The following is a 17607-nucleotide window of genomic DNA, read 5'->3' as shown; positions in this document are numbered from 1 at the left end:
TCTCTTAGAATGGCTTTATGAGTGATGCTTGCTGATGCCCAGAGTAATATATCTTTGGCAGTAGGTATGTTATTCCTTGGAGGAGGTATACAGACCAGTAATAATGAGGGTTTGTAAACTCTCAGTTAACTGAAACAAAAGCAACCAGCAAAAAAATATTGAAGAAATACAGTACAAATTTCATGTGTTGCACTGTTTCCCCCAACAGAAACACACCTTACATTTTTAGAGTTTCAGTTTTAAAAAGAAAGACAGGAGTAAATTCCCTCTCTCCCCAATCTGAGAACTAAAACAAATAGTATAGGGTACAGTATTAATCAGGCCTATTTTTAATAGTAGCTCTCAAGCAACCAGAAACTCAGGTATTAGGTACAAGGACAGCTGAAGATTTTAGGAGTACAGGATAACTACTTATCCACATTTTTTAATTTTCTGTTTAATCTTATATTGCTCTAACATGGAGCAAGAATATGTCGCTCATTATTTCAGGTTTTAGCAATGTTTCGGTAAGTATTAGAACAGGATATTCAAGAGTGAATGTCTAAGATCTTCTTGCATATGCTCCTCAGGTTAATATTAAAGAAGTTTAGAGTTAAAAGCAGTGGTTTTGTTTGGTATTATACTGGGAGGTTTTGTGCGTGGAGGTTTTGTTGGGATGGGTAGTTGTGTATACCTGTAATGAGCCACGGTGGCTCAAGGGTTAAAGCAGTTAGCTTGTGTGATGGTGTTCCGGGCTCCAATCCTGCGATATCCAGATACTCGGCATGTTAAGGAGTGACGGGCAGCTGTTACTGTTTTGTGTAGCTATATTTTGCTGGTGTATGTAGATAGTATGGACATGCAATGGGGATGGCCAGGGTTAGGGTTTATATAAGGAAGGTGTTTGACAGAATACTTTACTTTTGATTTAAATTAGTTTTTGATATAAGGCTTGGAAGATGTAAACGTCACATGCAGTTTTTTTTTGCTCAAACAGATGGATAAGTAAGATTGTATATGTTGCTAGAAATGGTGGATGTATTATTGGGCGTATTATATAGTGTGTAAGATGTATTTAATATAGGTGGTAGTGGTATAATAAGTCAGTAGTGGAAAGAGGTGATATGGGATAGAAATAGAGGACAGAGAGAGTCTGTAAGATGCAGAGGAGCATAGAAGATGTAATAGAGGTTATACTGAAATTGCAATGGTTTGTATTTGTGGGTGCTGAGTTGAGAGGGGGTAAGTGCTGGATGATGATTTATGGTTAGTATGTAGCTTGTGCATTAGTACTTGCAGTAGCTGTAGAAAGCTTTGAGGTAATTGATAAACTTTTGTAGTGCATATGTGGTTGGTTATAGGATAGAGATTAATGCAGTTGATTTTCTTTGATGCAATAGGACTGTCATGGAAAGTACATCTGCAAGGGGAATACATGTATTATGCCAGTAACATATTGCATGGCATACATGACAACAGACAAAATGGTATGCACAGCTTACATACAGCAATGGATCATAGGGACAGGGAGCCTAACCACATGCTAACGTCAGTGGGTAGCCACTTTGCAGTTCTTGCATCCACCACAAGGTACTATAGCTCTGCCATCCGTAGCTTTGACCACCACTCCTCTGATTCATTTGTAGCAATACCCCATAGGGCAGGTTCCCCAAGGTCATGAAGTGCCACCTTATCAATGTCAATTACTGATGGTGATCGTAGAGCGGCACTTTAGATCCACCATTGCAGATGTACCCTCCAGGTCAGTCCTAAGCATCACATAATGAGACAGTCACAAGCCTGCAGTTCCACACCATCCTTGCCAGCAGGTGTTTCTGGCAGTGCCATTCTGCAGAGAGGATGCTTATGGGGCTGAGCTCTCCACAGTCTGCACTGCACCCCACCTTGTGGACCCACAACTCCATCAAATCCACACCCATCAAGGGATCCATCATCTGCTGCAGCTGTGCCCCCCTGCACCAGTACTGTGCAACCTCCCAGGACATCTGGTCACCAGTCCCCCTTGGGAAGCTCCACCCTTTCCCTACTGTCCAGCTCTACCCAGTCTCCTAGCCATGTAGTCCAATAACTCTTCCACATCCCACAGCCTTTCCCTTCACACCTATGAAGCCATTGCTGCCCCCTGTCACTATGACCCACCCCACTTGTACAAATGATGACAACTCTGCCCTGCCCACCCCTCTGTGATATATGGGCTAGTTAATGTCTCATACACAGAATGGCCAGTCAGTGCACAGTACTGCATATCCTGAGTGCAGTATTGCACTCATTAGTTTTAACCTTTGTTGTCACTTTTCTGCACTATAGTTGTGGATCAGATGTCACCTCTTTGCCAGTACTGCAGCAGTTTGCCTACCTCAGCCCTACAGCCAGTTGTTATGACTGTTCCTCACCTGGCACCTTCTCTACTGTTTGTTCAGGTCTGTCTGTCCCTCTGATGGTGATCCCATGCTGTAGCTGTTTGCATACCAGCACATTTTGCAGCATTGTACAGACAACAAGTGTTTTACTGGAGGCCTCCAGAGCATACTACAGAACACCACTGGAGGAATCCAGGCAATCAAAGTGGGCCTTTAACAATTGAAACACATGCTTACTGATATTGAGAGTATGTGGCAGTGTGGAGTTACATGACATCTCAGCCATACTCTGCAGGTTACATTTCAGTATCACAGTTCTAGGGCATATCTGGTATGATCAATTAGCTGCTTCTATGGGAAATCACCTTTTCACAAATAACTGGTATGGATCAGGATGTGTGCCAGATGTTGGAAGTGTAGGAACTGAACTGCATGGATGGTGCACAAACACACTGTAACTAAGTACCCTGTTCATTACACACCAAGTAGAGTGGAAATTCTTCTGGATGACCTACTGGCATAGCTCAGACATTATCTTGTAGATTCAGGTAGAGCTCATCTCTTAAGTAGCCTATAAGAAAGAACATCTAATGGTAATTCTGAAATATTTGTGAATATATATATTTTTTTAGCTCTAGGACTCTTCTAGTAATGACCTGTACCTCATCAAGTTGATTTAGATTCATGCTGATTAGTGGAAGACAAACTAGCTGACAAGAGAAATGGTTGTCTGCAGCCCACTGGGTTAAAAATCTGAATCATAACTCCATAAATGCTAAACTAGGAACTTCACTGCACCAGAACCCTAATACAGGATTTCCCAGATATATTGTCACTACTCTGATAATTGGCCAGGTGATATCTACCGCCACCCATCCATAACTTGTGTTATAATATTAAGATTTTTTAAATAAGAGCTTTATTTCCATCATAGAGCATGCATCTTAGTGTATCCTCAGTCAACACACTCTTGGAAATCTGTTTTTATTTGTGTTACTTAAAGCAAGTATTTTTTTTTTTGTTCCCCACTGCCTGATACCTATCAGCTTCCTGCAATCTTCTAGCCAGTTTATTCATCTTAGAGGAAAACCCATTCCTGGTCTATTCATTCCTTCATGAGAGGTGAAAGACAATCACAGAACCATCATTCTGGCAGATAACAGCTTTTTCTGCTTATGCCCTAATCCTGCCCTTGGTTGCTGACAAGAACGCCTGCATCAGTGCGGAAAGCCCAGGTATTGCACTCCCACATTTTTTTTTTTAATTTCTCGAAGTTCCAAGTCTTTTGGGTTTCTGATACAATGGACCCCATTCCGTATGATTAAAGTTCATGAAATTAATATTGTTTCAGTCTTTGATGTTAGCCAGAAGTGCTCTTTGCAGCACCCAGAATGTGCCCAGTAATGACTCCTTCTGCAGTTTATATGGAGTTATATGTATCGGTAACATATCTAAGTATGACTGTAAATTCTTTTTTATAAGATCTGTTGCTCCTACTACTGGAACTGTCTCATATCCTTTTTCACTTTGCCCTCATTTCTGCCTGTAAATCCTGGTATTTTATGATTTAGTGTCTTTCTGTATATAAGACACTGTAGACACTGGCTGAAGCAATTTCAGTGATCAATGATACTTTTGTCTTCTTTTAATGGACTACTATATCTGGTTTTCTCGCATCTATTTTTTGAACTGTTGGTGATGGGTGATCTCATATGATATAAACGTCATCATTTTCTATAATGCTTTGTGGCTCATGTTTCCAGTGTTTTTCAGCTACTTCAATATTATAATGTTTTCACAATCCCCAGTACAACAGTCTTACCACATTATTATGCCTTTCATTATGAAGTCCTTCTCCCATTAGTATGTTACAACCAGCAGCAAGATGTGCAACTGTTTCCAGTTCTGTTTTACAAAACCTACATTTGTCTGTTTCTCCCACATGTTCAGTGGACTTTGCAAACCAATGTGTAGGTAGTCCACTATCTTGGGTTGCCAATATTAACCTTTCATCTTTTGGTTTAATGTCACCTCTCCTTAACCATTCCTAGATCTGATCCTGATCAACATGAGGTTGTTCCAAGAGTTTTCTATATTTACAACTATATTTATGCATTTCCACATTTCTTGCCTTCTCATTTGATCCTTCACCTTATATTCTTTCATTTTTTGGCAGATTCAGTTGCTGCCTGATTTTTATCTACTTCTGGTTTGATTTCCATTCCCACCTGACACTGATATGCTTCTGCTAAACTAAGAAGGGAAGTCATCTTAGACTTATTTTCATCATGTTTTAAAACTTTCACTATATTTGGGTCTTGTGAGGTCAGCAGATATGTATGCAGTCCTACGATTCAGATCTATACAGGTAATCAATTTTGAGGAGGCCCACACCTCCTTCAGAACAGGGAATATAAAGTCTTGGTATACACTGATTTTTATAAATCATTTGATGGGTATGAATCATCCTCCTTGTCTTCCTGTCCACCCGATCCAACTGTTAAGTTAGGACACGAGAACAAATTGGTTTATAGCTTGGACTTTGTTCCTAGACGTCAGTGCTGTTTTCAGTATTAATTTTAATCTTCTAAAATATTCCTTACTAAGTTTTATTCACATTTGTTCATGTTTTATTGCTGATCATTCATCAGTTTGCAAATATTTATACACTGCCTCTTGCTCAAGTTCTTTTATATCACATTCCTGTCCCAGGCTGATGTTGTCTTGGTGCTACAGCTTTCCTGCTTTAAAGGTTGCTTTTGCATATTTGTCAAGGCCAAATAATATTCTTATATCATCTGAAAATGTTTTGACCACTTGCAGTTGTGCTTTTAGTTTCTTATCTGATGAACTATACAGTTTTAAATCATCCCCCAGTATGTGCATGTCTCCATGCTGCAGAAAGCTACTGTAACTGGCTTGGCTGGACCAAGTGCATACCCTCTGCTGCATGATGGGGATCAGCCATCTGGAACCACCAATCCCTCCCCCAGGATGGTCAAGCTGCCAATGGCCACTCACTCACACCCTCTCCCAACTAGCTGTTCCAGTAAGCCATTAGATGAACTTGGGTCATCTGGGGCATAATCTTGCCTTCATCACTACATCACTGAGCCAAGAGTTAATGAAAAAAGTAATTTCACTGAGACTGCTTTGCACTTTTTTGAAGACTTTCTCCCTTCCCCAATTTTGTGTGACTCTAAATGTGGTGTGTGTGTGTGTGTATGTATGTATATATATATATATATATATATATATATATATATATATATATATATATATATATGTGTGTGTGTGTGTGTGTGTGTGTATGTATGTATATATATATATATATATATATATATATATATATATATATATATATATGTATATATATATATATATATATATATATATATATATATATATATGTGTCTGGGAAGACTGAAGATGCAGTTAATGCTTAACCCTTCCAAAAGACACTTATTTCAAACTGTCCCATTATTTTGTATGTAGCAGGCAGCTTTCAACATTGAAACAAGTTCTTACATTGCGAGAGATTGTTTTATGATCTCTTACAGTAAGATGCCATAGAAATGAACAACAGTAAACATATTAATAAAGGACTTCCAGCATGGCAGCTCATAGTGAGGAAGTGTGACAGTGAGTGCTGGTTCTAAGTCAGATGGAAAGCAAGATGTTTAATGGCTATTATACAACTGGAAGGCTGCGCCAGGTGTCTAACAGATTACAGTGCCACCATGTGCATTCACATGCAATTTGGATCAGTGGATGGGAAATTGCAAAATCACCCTTGGCTTGTTGCCTGTGTACTTTATGATAGATGTACTAAGGCACGCCATATGTCAAAGCCATTCTAGTCCATAGGTATTGATAATTTGTAAAACTGAGGCATGAATGGCCAGGCTTAAAAAGACTCCAAGGCTATTAGCCTAGAACCTCATATAATCCTATGTTCCTATGTCCAAAAAACATAAGCCAAAAAGAGAATAAGCAGCTTAATCAACCTTTTAATTCCTCTGAGGGCACGCGACACAGTGATGGTGGCGACAATGAGAAATATCTCCCAGGATGAAATGCTCAACCGAGGGCAGCCCTCGTTTCAGCAGATTTTCCAGGAGTTAAAGGAAATGAATATGTCTCTCTAGGGCTATGTGGTTCAAAATTATTGAAGACTCGCAACTGTTGAGACTCAACTCGACATACTCCAAACACTAATGTAACAAAATGTGGAACTGAGGGCATACACATAAGCTGCTGAAGCTCATTTGGATTTCATGGAACATAAGCTTACAGAACTGGAGGACTAAGCTCAGCCCAAGAATTTGTGATTGATAGGAGTACCTTAAGTTGCTAAAGGTGGTAACTATGAACACTTTGTTAAACTGCAGTTTGCTGCTTGGATGAATCTCCTATCGGATATGGTTAGGATAAAAAGGGCACATACAGACAAGAAGATACAAGGAACAAAATGTCCAGGGCAACAGTGGCACATTTTGAAACTTATACCCTAAAGAAACCTGCAGATCAATGTGTGTGTATGGATCTTTAAGAAGCTATCCAAGGGCTTGCGCAAGTCTATAAGTATTGAGCACGTGCAAGCCTGACTTCCATTTTGTAGTAAACCGTTGAGATATAAGCATGTATGCATGTAAGGTCTTTTTGTTAACCAGTTTGTTTATATTTTATAATGCTGCTATCCACCCATATTGGATGTACAACTAGGAAAGTCAAGGCTAGAATTTATGAACACTGTAATGCTGTAAGATGAGGTGGTAACAAAAATGCTATAGCCAAACATAAGAAAAAATATAAGAATTTTAAGATTTTTTTTTAATTTTTGGATGCAACAGAACCAGAAATAAGAGGGGGACCCATAAAACCTTTTGGAAGTTAAGGAATATGAATGGCAAATGAGATTCGATTAGATATAATGAATGGATTTGGTCCAAATGGTCACATTAAGTTTAAACGTTTTCTTAAAAAATAGGAAGTATTGATTTTTGACATATTTATTAAATATTATAGAATGTACTATTTTTTTATTTTCATTATGAAATGTCGCATTTTACAGATAGTTTGGGATAAAAAAATAATATAAAACATTTTTTAGAGGGTACAGCTTTAAGATTTTTATTCTTCAAAAAATTTATTTTATTGGTCAGTTTTTATTGGTTAATTTTTATGGCATCATTAGACTGTTCAATATTTGACTAATGGTTAGACTATGTTTTGCAGAGTCTGATAAAGTGAAATTTGATTGATGAAAGCTCTTACTCTGAAAGTTTTTCTAATGTGCAGTAGATTATAATGCAGTTTATTCCAGTGAGTCAAAGTCGGTGTGGTATGGCATTTTATTACTTTATTTTTTGTGTAACAGTTCCATGCCAGTTTACATTCTGGAAATAGTTTTAGAAAAAGCTGAGCCCCGACAGAATCAGAATTTATTTATTTATTTAACATTTGTTTACCAGGAAAGTCCCACTTGGAATGAGCCAGTTTTAGCAAAGGCCTGGGGAGAAATGCTCCAGATGCATTTCTTTTTAATGTGGGAGGAAACCGGAGCACCCATTGGAAACCCCCACAAATGCAACAAAGACATGCAGACTCCACATAGAAGGCACCCCAGCTGAGAATCGAACCACGGAACCTCTTGCTGTGCGGTGAAAATGCAAACCGCTGCACCACTGCACTGTCCAGAAACTGAGCTCTCCTCAAAGTTTGAATCAGACAACTGAAGAGAAAAAAATGTATCTATCCATTCATCTTTCCTGTTGTGGAGCAGTAGCTTTGAGGCTTGTAGCTACACTATGACCCAAGGATGCCTGGTGAGAAAAAGCAGAGGAGTAGAAGTGATCCTAAAGGGATCTGTATCTCTGCTCTCAGTGAAAAAACAATAATCCTTCCCATAAACTGGAAGGCTGTTCAGATCTCCTCCAGATCAGAGAATGCCATCTTAGCAACAGAAACTCAAAGGAGAAACCACTGGAGCTGAAGATGGAATCCCTGAAGAAAAAGTGGATGGCCTCTAGGAGGGGACTGAAACCAAAAAATCAAATGCTGAAAGTCTCCGACACCAAAGGAGCCATATGAGACAACTCCAAAGGCTGCACAGAGGCCTTGTCATCAAATCTTTGACTGTGAGACTGCCTTGGCTCTAACATCACTAGTGTCAAGGCTGGAGTCAGAGTCAACACTGAAGAGACAGGCCCCAGGTTGAAGAGTGGTTGATGCCACCAGAGCCAACATGAACACTGGGGAAGGAAGCTAGTGATGGGGGCATATAAACAGTACCAACTGCCTTCAAAGCCAGTGGAGATGGCATGACTCCCATCTCAATCTGAGTCTTCAGAAAACTCATCAGAAGATCCAGGTATACCTCTGACATACTCTTATAGGACCTGAAGAATGTCAGTGATAGACAAAGGTAGTGAAGAAGGCCAGATTGGTTTCCCTCTTGGATGAAGGTTGTCTCATAGGTCTTTTTGGCAAAACATCCTGTACCATTATCGGCTCTGTAAGTTCCAGATCTGGTAAAAGAGTTTACTTCGGGGTTCTGGCCATAGGAGTGTCTAACATCAGTAATTTCAGTGCTGAAGACAGTCACAAGTCAATCAGACTGTATTCGTAGACTTGAAAGTCTCTAATTTTTAATTTATCAGCAGACTTTTTGGCTTTTAAAGACTCTAGATCTGGGTGCAAAAGTGCCTAAAGAATTTATTTTTACTGTTGTGTAATGCACTAGGACCAAGCCAGAAGAAATGGCACAGTCCTCAGATAGGTGAGCCATCGCCATGCAAATTAAGCCGAAATCATAAGCGTCTCATGGGGTTACTTTGGACCTACACTTTGTGCACTTTTAAAACTTTTCTCCTTGGCCTTTTTCATGTTGTGGAAGAAACATGGCATACACACACCAAAGAGTTAAAATACTATTATTTAAAGAACTATCACCAATAACCAAGAACAGCTAAAGAGAAAATGGGAGAAATATCTGTATAATTTATTTTATGCAGGACTCGATGGGAGGTGGGGGGAAGATGGCAGAAGAATGGGAGGAAAAAAGGGGTGAAAGTCACCTACAAACGGTAATTTATCCTAACTAGAAAAATACTTGGTAAGAGAAAATTGTGAGAGAATGGCACCAGATAAATAATTGCAAGAAAAACAAGGTGGGGCACTTTGCTTTCTCCAACCTATGGAGATCCGCATCTAGTCACAATAGCACCAAATGAGATCTGAGGATACTCCAGGCACTAGTGCGTGATGGGAAGAAAAATCTTAATGGGACTCAAGACTGGAGCACTAACTCTGTAGAGTTAGATCCAACAAGCAAATCAAGGACCCACAGGTCAGATTGGATGGACTGAATGAATAGGAATCTGCCTTTACTCTCACACAGAATCAACCTTTACTCAACACAAATTACTATCTGTAAGAGATGCAAATATTTAACAAATATGGGAGTCCACACACACACACACGCACGCACGCACGCACGCACGCACGCACGCACACACACACACACACACACACACACACACACACACACACACACACACACTGCTTCACACAAATACACTTCACAATACAAGGACCCACACAGCAGTGGAATATACTGAGACTGTAAAAAAAAAATCCTTATCAAAGCCTCCTAGATCAATGCATCACTTCTGCACATACTTTAAATAAAGAGTCAACTAGAGCCCGTCTCAAATACAGTACACCTAACCACTCCACATACAAAAAATGTCCTGCTGATTGGTGACTCCATTGAGACACATTAATTCATCATTCAATGGGCAAAGACAAGGTGATGGTGAACTTTCTTTCAAGTGCCAGGATCTCTGTCTCAAGGGTCCTTAAGACCCTTTTACCAAACAAATACGATTATGACATGATGGTTGTTCACGTTGGGTGTGAGTGCAGAGCCCTGAAGGATAGGCAGAGACACATACAAACCTTCATTCATGTCAAATGCAGGTAATACCCTGGTCCTGGACAGAATATTCCTTTCTCCAAGAATGATATGTAGGTACAAAGAAAATATAAGTGGCTTCATTAATCAGCAAAATACATGGGTAATTCTAGGGGGATCCAGTATGAGTGAGTCTGGAATGAGATTCTTGATAATCCCACTTGCTTTGCAAGGGATGGAATGCATCTCTTTAAAATGCTTCTACATACTGGCTAAAGCCTTTGCTGTCCCATAGTGCCTTTTTTAGGCAGAGTACATTTAATGAATGTTTCAATGTAGCTAACATATCAAAAACTAAGCAATCACTTTAAGGTGACTTTGCTCAATGCCATAAGTCTCAACAAGTTATATGATCTTGATGGTTTCCTGCATTTGAAATGCTATCTGTAACCTTGATGAATTATATTCAATACCCATTTGTCTAAACCTATTTGTTGCCAATGAGGGAAATGGAGATTCATACTTTCTGGAATGGTGAAGGGAATGCCAGGATGTCTCTGTTTGGCAATGGGGGGCATGGCCCCTTAAATAGTCATTCTGACTTGTTTGTCCTTTGGGGGTTCCTGCATTCTTTTTGAAACCCCCTTGCCAGTGATTCTTAAACAATCAGTTCACTAGCATTTTGTTGAGACTGTTTATTTTGTTTCTTACCAAAATTGGACAAGGTGGTGGAGAATCCCTTGGAAAAATTGGGAAAAGGAGGCCTGAAAAATCTGGGAGATTCCCTGAATCAACTTACCTATCTCATCACTTTTGATACCCTTTGCAGCTGAGGGACCAAAAACTAACTATCCAAAGGAAAATTTTAAGTCTCATTTTTTACCCTCTGGGATGTTCTAAGAATGCAGCCAGACAAACCTCCTCAACACAGTACCAGAGGCCATTGCCCTGGAAGAAGTATCAACAGATTCATATACACACTCCGAAGAATGAGTTGTGACCTGTAAAATGGAAGAAACCAAACCATTCACAGTAGATTTTTCCTCACAAGAAACTGCAGACAAACCATTCCTCATGTGTTCAGAACCAGAATAGACTTATATATGAGCCTGACAATTCAAAATTCTGAAAATCAAACTAGCAGAAGCAGACACTTTTCCCCCTTCCTATCAATCATTTAACCATCTTTATCAAAAAGAGAGAAGTAGGATTAACAAAACTATAGCTGCTGGGTCAGGCTTGGGTTGAGTATATAAAAACATGAAATACTGTGGAACCTTATACATTCCACTTGTGTTTTATGGGTAGCAGACTAAATATCAGGAAAATTGCAGGCAGTGACACACATCCTCCAATGCTGACAAGACAGGAGGGATGGAAGAAATGGTAGGGACTAGGTCTCTGAAATGAGGGCACAGTAAAAAGGTACCACAGAGAAAAGACTTACATAATCTGAGAGATGCAATGGGTGTATGGTTTTCACCAATATGGAAGGAGGATATAGCAGCTAACTGTATCTTGATTGTGGAATAGCTGGCTCCACATTGGAAGAGATGTGTGAAGAAGTCCAAAATTGCAGGAAGAGGGGCTGAGAAAGGATCAATATTTTTTCACTCACCCAAATACAAAACCTTTTCCATTTGATCTTATAAATTTTCCTAATCACATGTTTTTGGGAGGAAGACAACATGTGGACAACTGAAGATAAAAACCTGGACTGCCAAGCTATCATTGGAATAGAAGAAATATATGGTCAGTTTGAGGGACTGAATGTTTGAGTGAGATGTCCCTGACAGGTGAGACAGAAGATCTGGGTCTGAGCCCAGCACCCAGGAAAGGTGGACTAGATAAGGCCAGAGGAAAGGTAATTAGGCTTGCTGAGGCCATTAATGGGCGATGAAGAAGCAAATGCTTTCTGAAGAAATTTTGGAATCAGGGGCATCACAAAAAAAGCATAAAGGAGTCCTGGTGGGCCAAGAGTGTATCGGAGTGTCCCTGGGTGACTCCCCCTCTTGGGGAATCAGAGTGAAGAACTTGTTGAATTTGTCATTGTGGGGAGGGTTGAATAGGTCGCAACAATGTCAGCTCTAGTGGCTGAAAATCCACTCTGTTACTAATGGATTGAGAGACCACTCAAGAGGGAGCAAGATAAATCTGTTTAGTCTGTCTGCAAGTATATTTCCTCAGGATATGTGTTATTAGAAAGCAGCCAGATAATATCGACCACTGCCATACTCTCTTGGCCTCTTGACACAAAGGATAAGATTTGGTTACACCCTGTTTGTTGATATACCAAACTACTACCATGTTATTTGTCTGAATAGATATTTCACCCAAAGCGAGAGAGTCCTGAAAATCCTGCAGTGCTAGAAGGACTGCTTTCATCTTCAATATACTGAAGTGAAGGCTGTTCTCTGTTTGGGACCAAATGCCTCGGTCTGGCTTTCCCATATTTACACCCAACCCAGTCTGGGAAGCATCTGTGGTCACTGTGGCTTGGGGGGGAAGGAAGAATAAAAGGATGTCCCTATTGTTTTCTGACTTGACCACTGAACCACCAGAATCCGCTAAACAACCTGCATATAGAATCTGGCTAGTGGCATTAATGTGATGGAGGCTGTCATGGAGATAAGAAGGTGAATAATTAGTCTCGTTGGTGGCTTCTGGTGAGTTAAGAGTTCTTGGGCTTGTTGGTGAAGGAATGTAATCCTTGCTCTATCCAAAAATGCTCGAATTAATTCTTAATACTGGACTGGTTGTATCTTGGACTTTTCTACATTCCCCAAGTCTACTTATTCCCAAGTCTATGCATAGGCGGATCAAGGAGTCTCTGCCCTGAATAAGTAGATTCTTGGAAGGGGCAGTGATGAGCCAGTCATCCAAACATGGGAATAACTGGAAATTCTGCAGCCACAAACAAGTTGCCACCTGCCATACACTTGAGTAAACACCTTGGGATCTGTAGTAAGACCAATGGGTAGAGCTCTGAATTGGTAAAGACTGTCTCCCAGATGGAAGTGAAGGTTCTTCCTGGAGCATCTGTCCACCTTTATGTGGTAGAATGTATCCTGAAGATCTATCAAGCACATGCAGTCATTCTTCCTCAGTCATTGAAGAATGGACTGGACCGTGACAATCTGGAATTTTGTTTGTTTCACAAGCTTGTTCAAGTGACTCAGGTCCAACATTAGCCTTATGTTCCCATTTTTCTATGGCACTACAAAGAATCTTGAGTAAATTGCAGATCCTCTATGGTCTGGAAGGATACCCTTAGATGATTAAATTTTTAGAAGCTTCCTTATTTCTGAAGCAGCGTCCTCCCTTTGTGAGAGTGGAACATCGGGAATTCTTTAGTGGCATGAAGATAGGGTGAGGAAAGGAACAAAATTGTCTCTGGTTATGATCCTCTGCATCCATTTGTCTTGAGTGATGGATGTCCAGGTTGCTGGGTGCAGGGATAAGCGAGGGTGGAACAGTTGAACAACCTTCAGGCGTGCTGGAAGCTTCTCCAAGAAAGGACACCTGAACCCTCGGATTTGTGGGCCAGCTCTGCCCCTTGGGTAATATCCATTGTAGGAGTTTCCCTTAACTTACTCTCTCCACAAGCTCTCTCTCCACAGCTACTACATTGTATTGTAAATAAACTCTTAGAGTTTCTATCAGCTCTAGCTAAAAAAAAAATGTATTTTTGCTTCTAACATTTTTATCTTGCATTGTATCAATTGTATATATTGTATTATATTTTGTATTTTGCATTCTGTGTATTACTATTATGTATTTGTTTTTATTCTTTTTTATTTACTTTGATTCTCTGTATTATTCTGGAGCCTTTCTCCCCAGGACTCCATTGAAAATATGCTCTTCGTGGCCAAATGGACTATCCTGGCAAACAAACTGCAAATAAATAAATAAATAAAGGAGTTTCCCCCTCTACCTTGGGGAGTTCTTTCTCAAGTGTCAGGTGCAAAACCCTGTGATTTACAAAACCACACCCCCCCCACTCTGGTATCTGAAGAAGGTCCTTTGAGGGGTAGAGAATCTGACTCCTTTGGCAGATTGTGATTTGCCATCCTTCTCATTTCTTGAGCAAGTTTCTTTCACTTTGGAACCAAACAAAGTTACTCCATCATATGGAACCTTGACAAAGGATGTCTTGAAATGCTCCACAAAATTGGATAGGTGAATCCAGGCGTGCCTTCTCATGGAAATACCTGTGCCAGCTGCTCTAGATGCATCCCCTGTGGCATTAAAAATAAGGCACATAGAGGCATTACACAATGACTCCAGGATAGCTAACTGAATCAATGGATTTTCTTTGAAGTGCAGTCAAGGTCCCTGGGAGAGAATTGTTCATTTCCTTTGTCAAGTCTTTCTAGAACCTTGTAATATAGGCCAAATAATTAAGCGAGCTAACCAAATAAGTAGATGAGACATAAACATGCTTCCAAAATCTGTCCAATGTATGCGACTATTTGATGGATGGCAAGGGGAACTTTATTCTGTAAGCTCTGTTTTTTAGTGGCTGCCACCACCACCATAGAATCTACCATGGGACACTTGCTCCAATGGGGATGGTCTTTGGGAGCAACCAAAAACATGTCAGGCTTTTTGGGGATAGGTTTAGCTTTTATGGTTTCTTCCATGTCCAGGAGGAAATCAGGTCTATCATCTTGTCAGCTGGAAGGGGGGACAACCCAAGAAGTAGATGGGCCAGAACTGAATGCTTCAAATGAAAACAGATTCCTTCAGAGAAGATGCTTGGGAGGATCAACCCGTCTTCTATCTAACATGTCTGAGAATCTCTCTGAATGAGATGTCCTCAAGGGAGGAACCTTCCCTCTCATTAAAATCAGTGTCAATGGTCAGAGATTCCTCAGGGGAATCCTTGTCTCCTCTGGGTTGTTCAGGGGAGAACTCAGAAACATATATCATCTCTCTTGGGACAACCGCCTTGAATCCTCCAGGAACTGGCTGTCTCGACTGGGTTAGGAGATCAGACTGTGGACCCTAGGAAATCCTATGGATGAGGGCTAGCTCCATCTCCAAAATGGTAGACCTCTCTGTCTCTAAGTTAAGAGAGTACTCTGTCAAAAGCCTGTGACGCGAAGCTCAGCATGGATATTTGGAACATCTCTGTCTCAGCTAAAAATCTCAAAGGTGGCTCAACCGTGGATGCCATTTGGCTGTTGCCAGAACCAAACTGCTACATGTAAATGCCCCTACAGGAAGGAAAGGATCTGAACACCTCAGATCTGATTGCACTCTAAGAAAGACAGCACCAAAAACTGTTCCCAGAACAAACCACGATCCACGAATATTTCACAAAGAACTTCTTTTATTGAAATACAAAACGAAGGTTGAGCGCTTTCATCTACCCAATGTACATTTCATCAGAACACTGAATATATCAAACCTTGTCTCTTAAATACTTTAAAATTCCCGCCTAAAACACCACCTGACCAATTAAACTACCATTACGTTTTAAAGACATAAGAACATAGATTTGGTAAAACCCATATATACAGCCTTCTAAATATTATCAGTATTAATAATGGTTAAAAAATGCCTAAAACAGCATCAAAATTCAATCATATAATAAAAATTCTCTATCGGTGGAATATGAACCATACCCCAATTCTAATAATACATACTAGATGAATGTTTCATATAAAATATGACAAATGCATGGAGTGCATAAAGGGAACAATATCAAATGTAAGATATAATCCTACAGTAAATACTAATTACATAACAAATACAATATATAGTTATGACCTGCCTAAATATATTGTGCATTACCAAAGTATATAAATGCCTATATTTAACAGTGAAAATTATTTTATATACATATTTGATTGAGTGTATATGTATATATGTCTATATGTCTCTCTCTGACAAAACTACAACATTGTTAATTTCTTATAAGGGGCTTAGTAGGAATATTTTCTTTGATACCTGGTGGAATTGCCGCATTTAGCTTTAACTGCCACTTGATCTCTTTTTCCCCCAAAATTGCCTTGATGTTACCCACCCTGGGGTTGTTCCTAACTACTTCAAGAATGGCAAATTTGAAGGTGTTACAACCAGCACTACCAGCTAAATGTCTGTATAGTGCATTATTCATATCCTTCTTTTTTATGCAATACAAATTATCGTAAATTCTATTACGTAATTTCCTGTCCGTTTTTCCAACATAAAAACTTGGACATGACATGCACTTTCCTATATAGACAACATGTTGGGTCTGGCAATTTCCCTTACAAAGATAAATCCTACTTCTAATAATATTCTCTAAACTAATACACTCCACTTGTAAAATGGAAGGGCACTGGTTGCAATGTCCGCATTGCTTAGTCCCTGTCCTATGGGTGTTCCCGGAATTATCTCTGTGATTAGACCTAATGTCAATCATTTTTTTGAAATTCATCCCTGTTTTATATACATATGTTGGTTTCTCACCCACTCTATCACAAATTCCTTCATCACTAGTAAGAATATTCCAATTACTATCTACAATCTTTCTCACTTCCCCTATGTGATGTCCAAATTGTATTATGTATGACCTGTGATATCCTGATGTACTACATTCATTTGCGCTGGTTGACAATAAACTCTTGCCCAAGATGGGTATATATTTATTATCCCATTCTCGTATAACATATTCAGTGATGTCTTTGATCATGGCCTCAGGATAACCTCTCTGTCTAAATAGTTTGCCGATAAAGGCCATCTCAAGAATCATATCTTCCTTTCTGGAGGTCATCCTAGCAGCCCTTATGCATTGCCCCTTTAAAATACTTCTTTTCTGTGTATAGGGATGATTACTGGAAAACTCTAGACAGGCATTGCAAAAAGTGTCTTTCCTATAGATCTTAGACTGAAAAGTGTGTCCATCACTGAATATGTAAGTGTCAAGATAATTTATTCCTGTCTTACTGATGTTATAAGTAAATTGCAAGTAGGAAGTACTACCATTGATGTAATCAATGAAATTCATCAATTTCTCCTCATCACCCTTCCAAAGGATGAATAAGTCATCCAGGTACCTGACATAACAACATATGTACTCCTTCCAGGGTGATTCCAATACAAATTCCTCCTCCCAATCCAATAGGACGAGATTGGCATATATGTGGGCACAAGCAGCCCACATAGCTACACCCGCTATTTGTTTGTAATACTCCCCTTCAAAGAATATGAAGTTATTATCTAGCACAATATTGATGAATTCTGTTAGTATATCGATCTTGTCCCACTGTAATTGACTGTATTTATTCAGACTGTTAATAAATCGAGTCACCCCATCCACTTTAGGTATGCACGAAAACA

The sequence above is a fragment of the Protopterus annectens genome, chromosome 4.part0 (genome assembly GCF_019279795.1).
Source record: "Protopterus annectens isolate FY-2018-M chromosome 4.part0, PAN1.0, whole genome shotgun sequence".
In the NCBI taxonomy this organism is placed as follows: Eukaryota; Metazoa; Chordata; order Ceratodontiformes; family Protopteridae; genus Protopterus; species Protopterus annectens.
The sequence above is the reverse complement of the archived record's forward strand: the minus strand, read 5'-3'. Positions refer to the sequence as shown.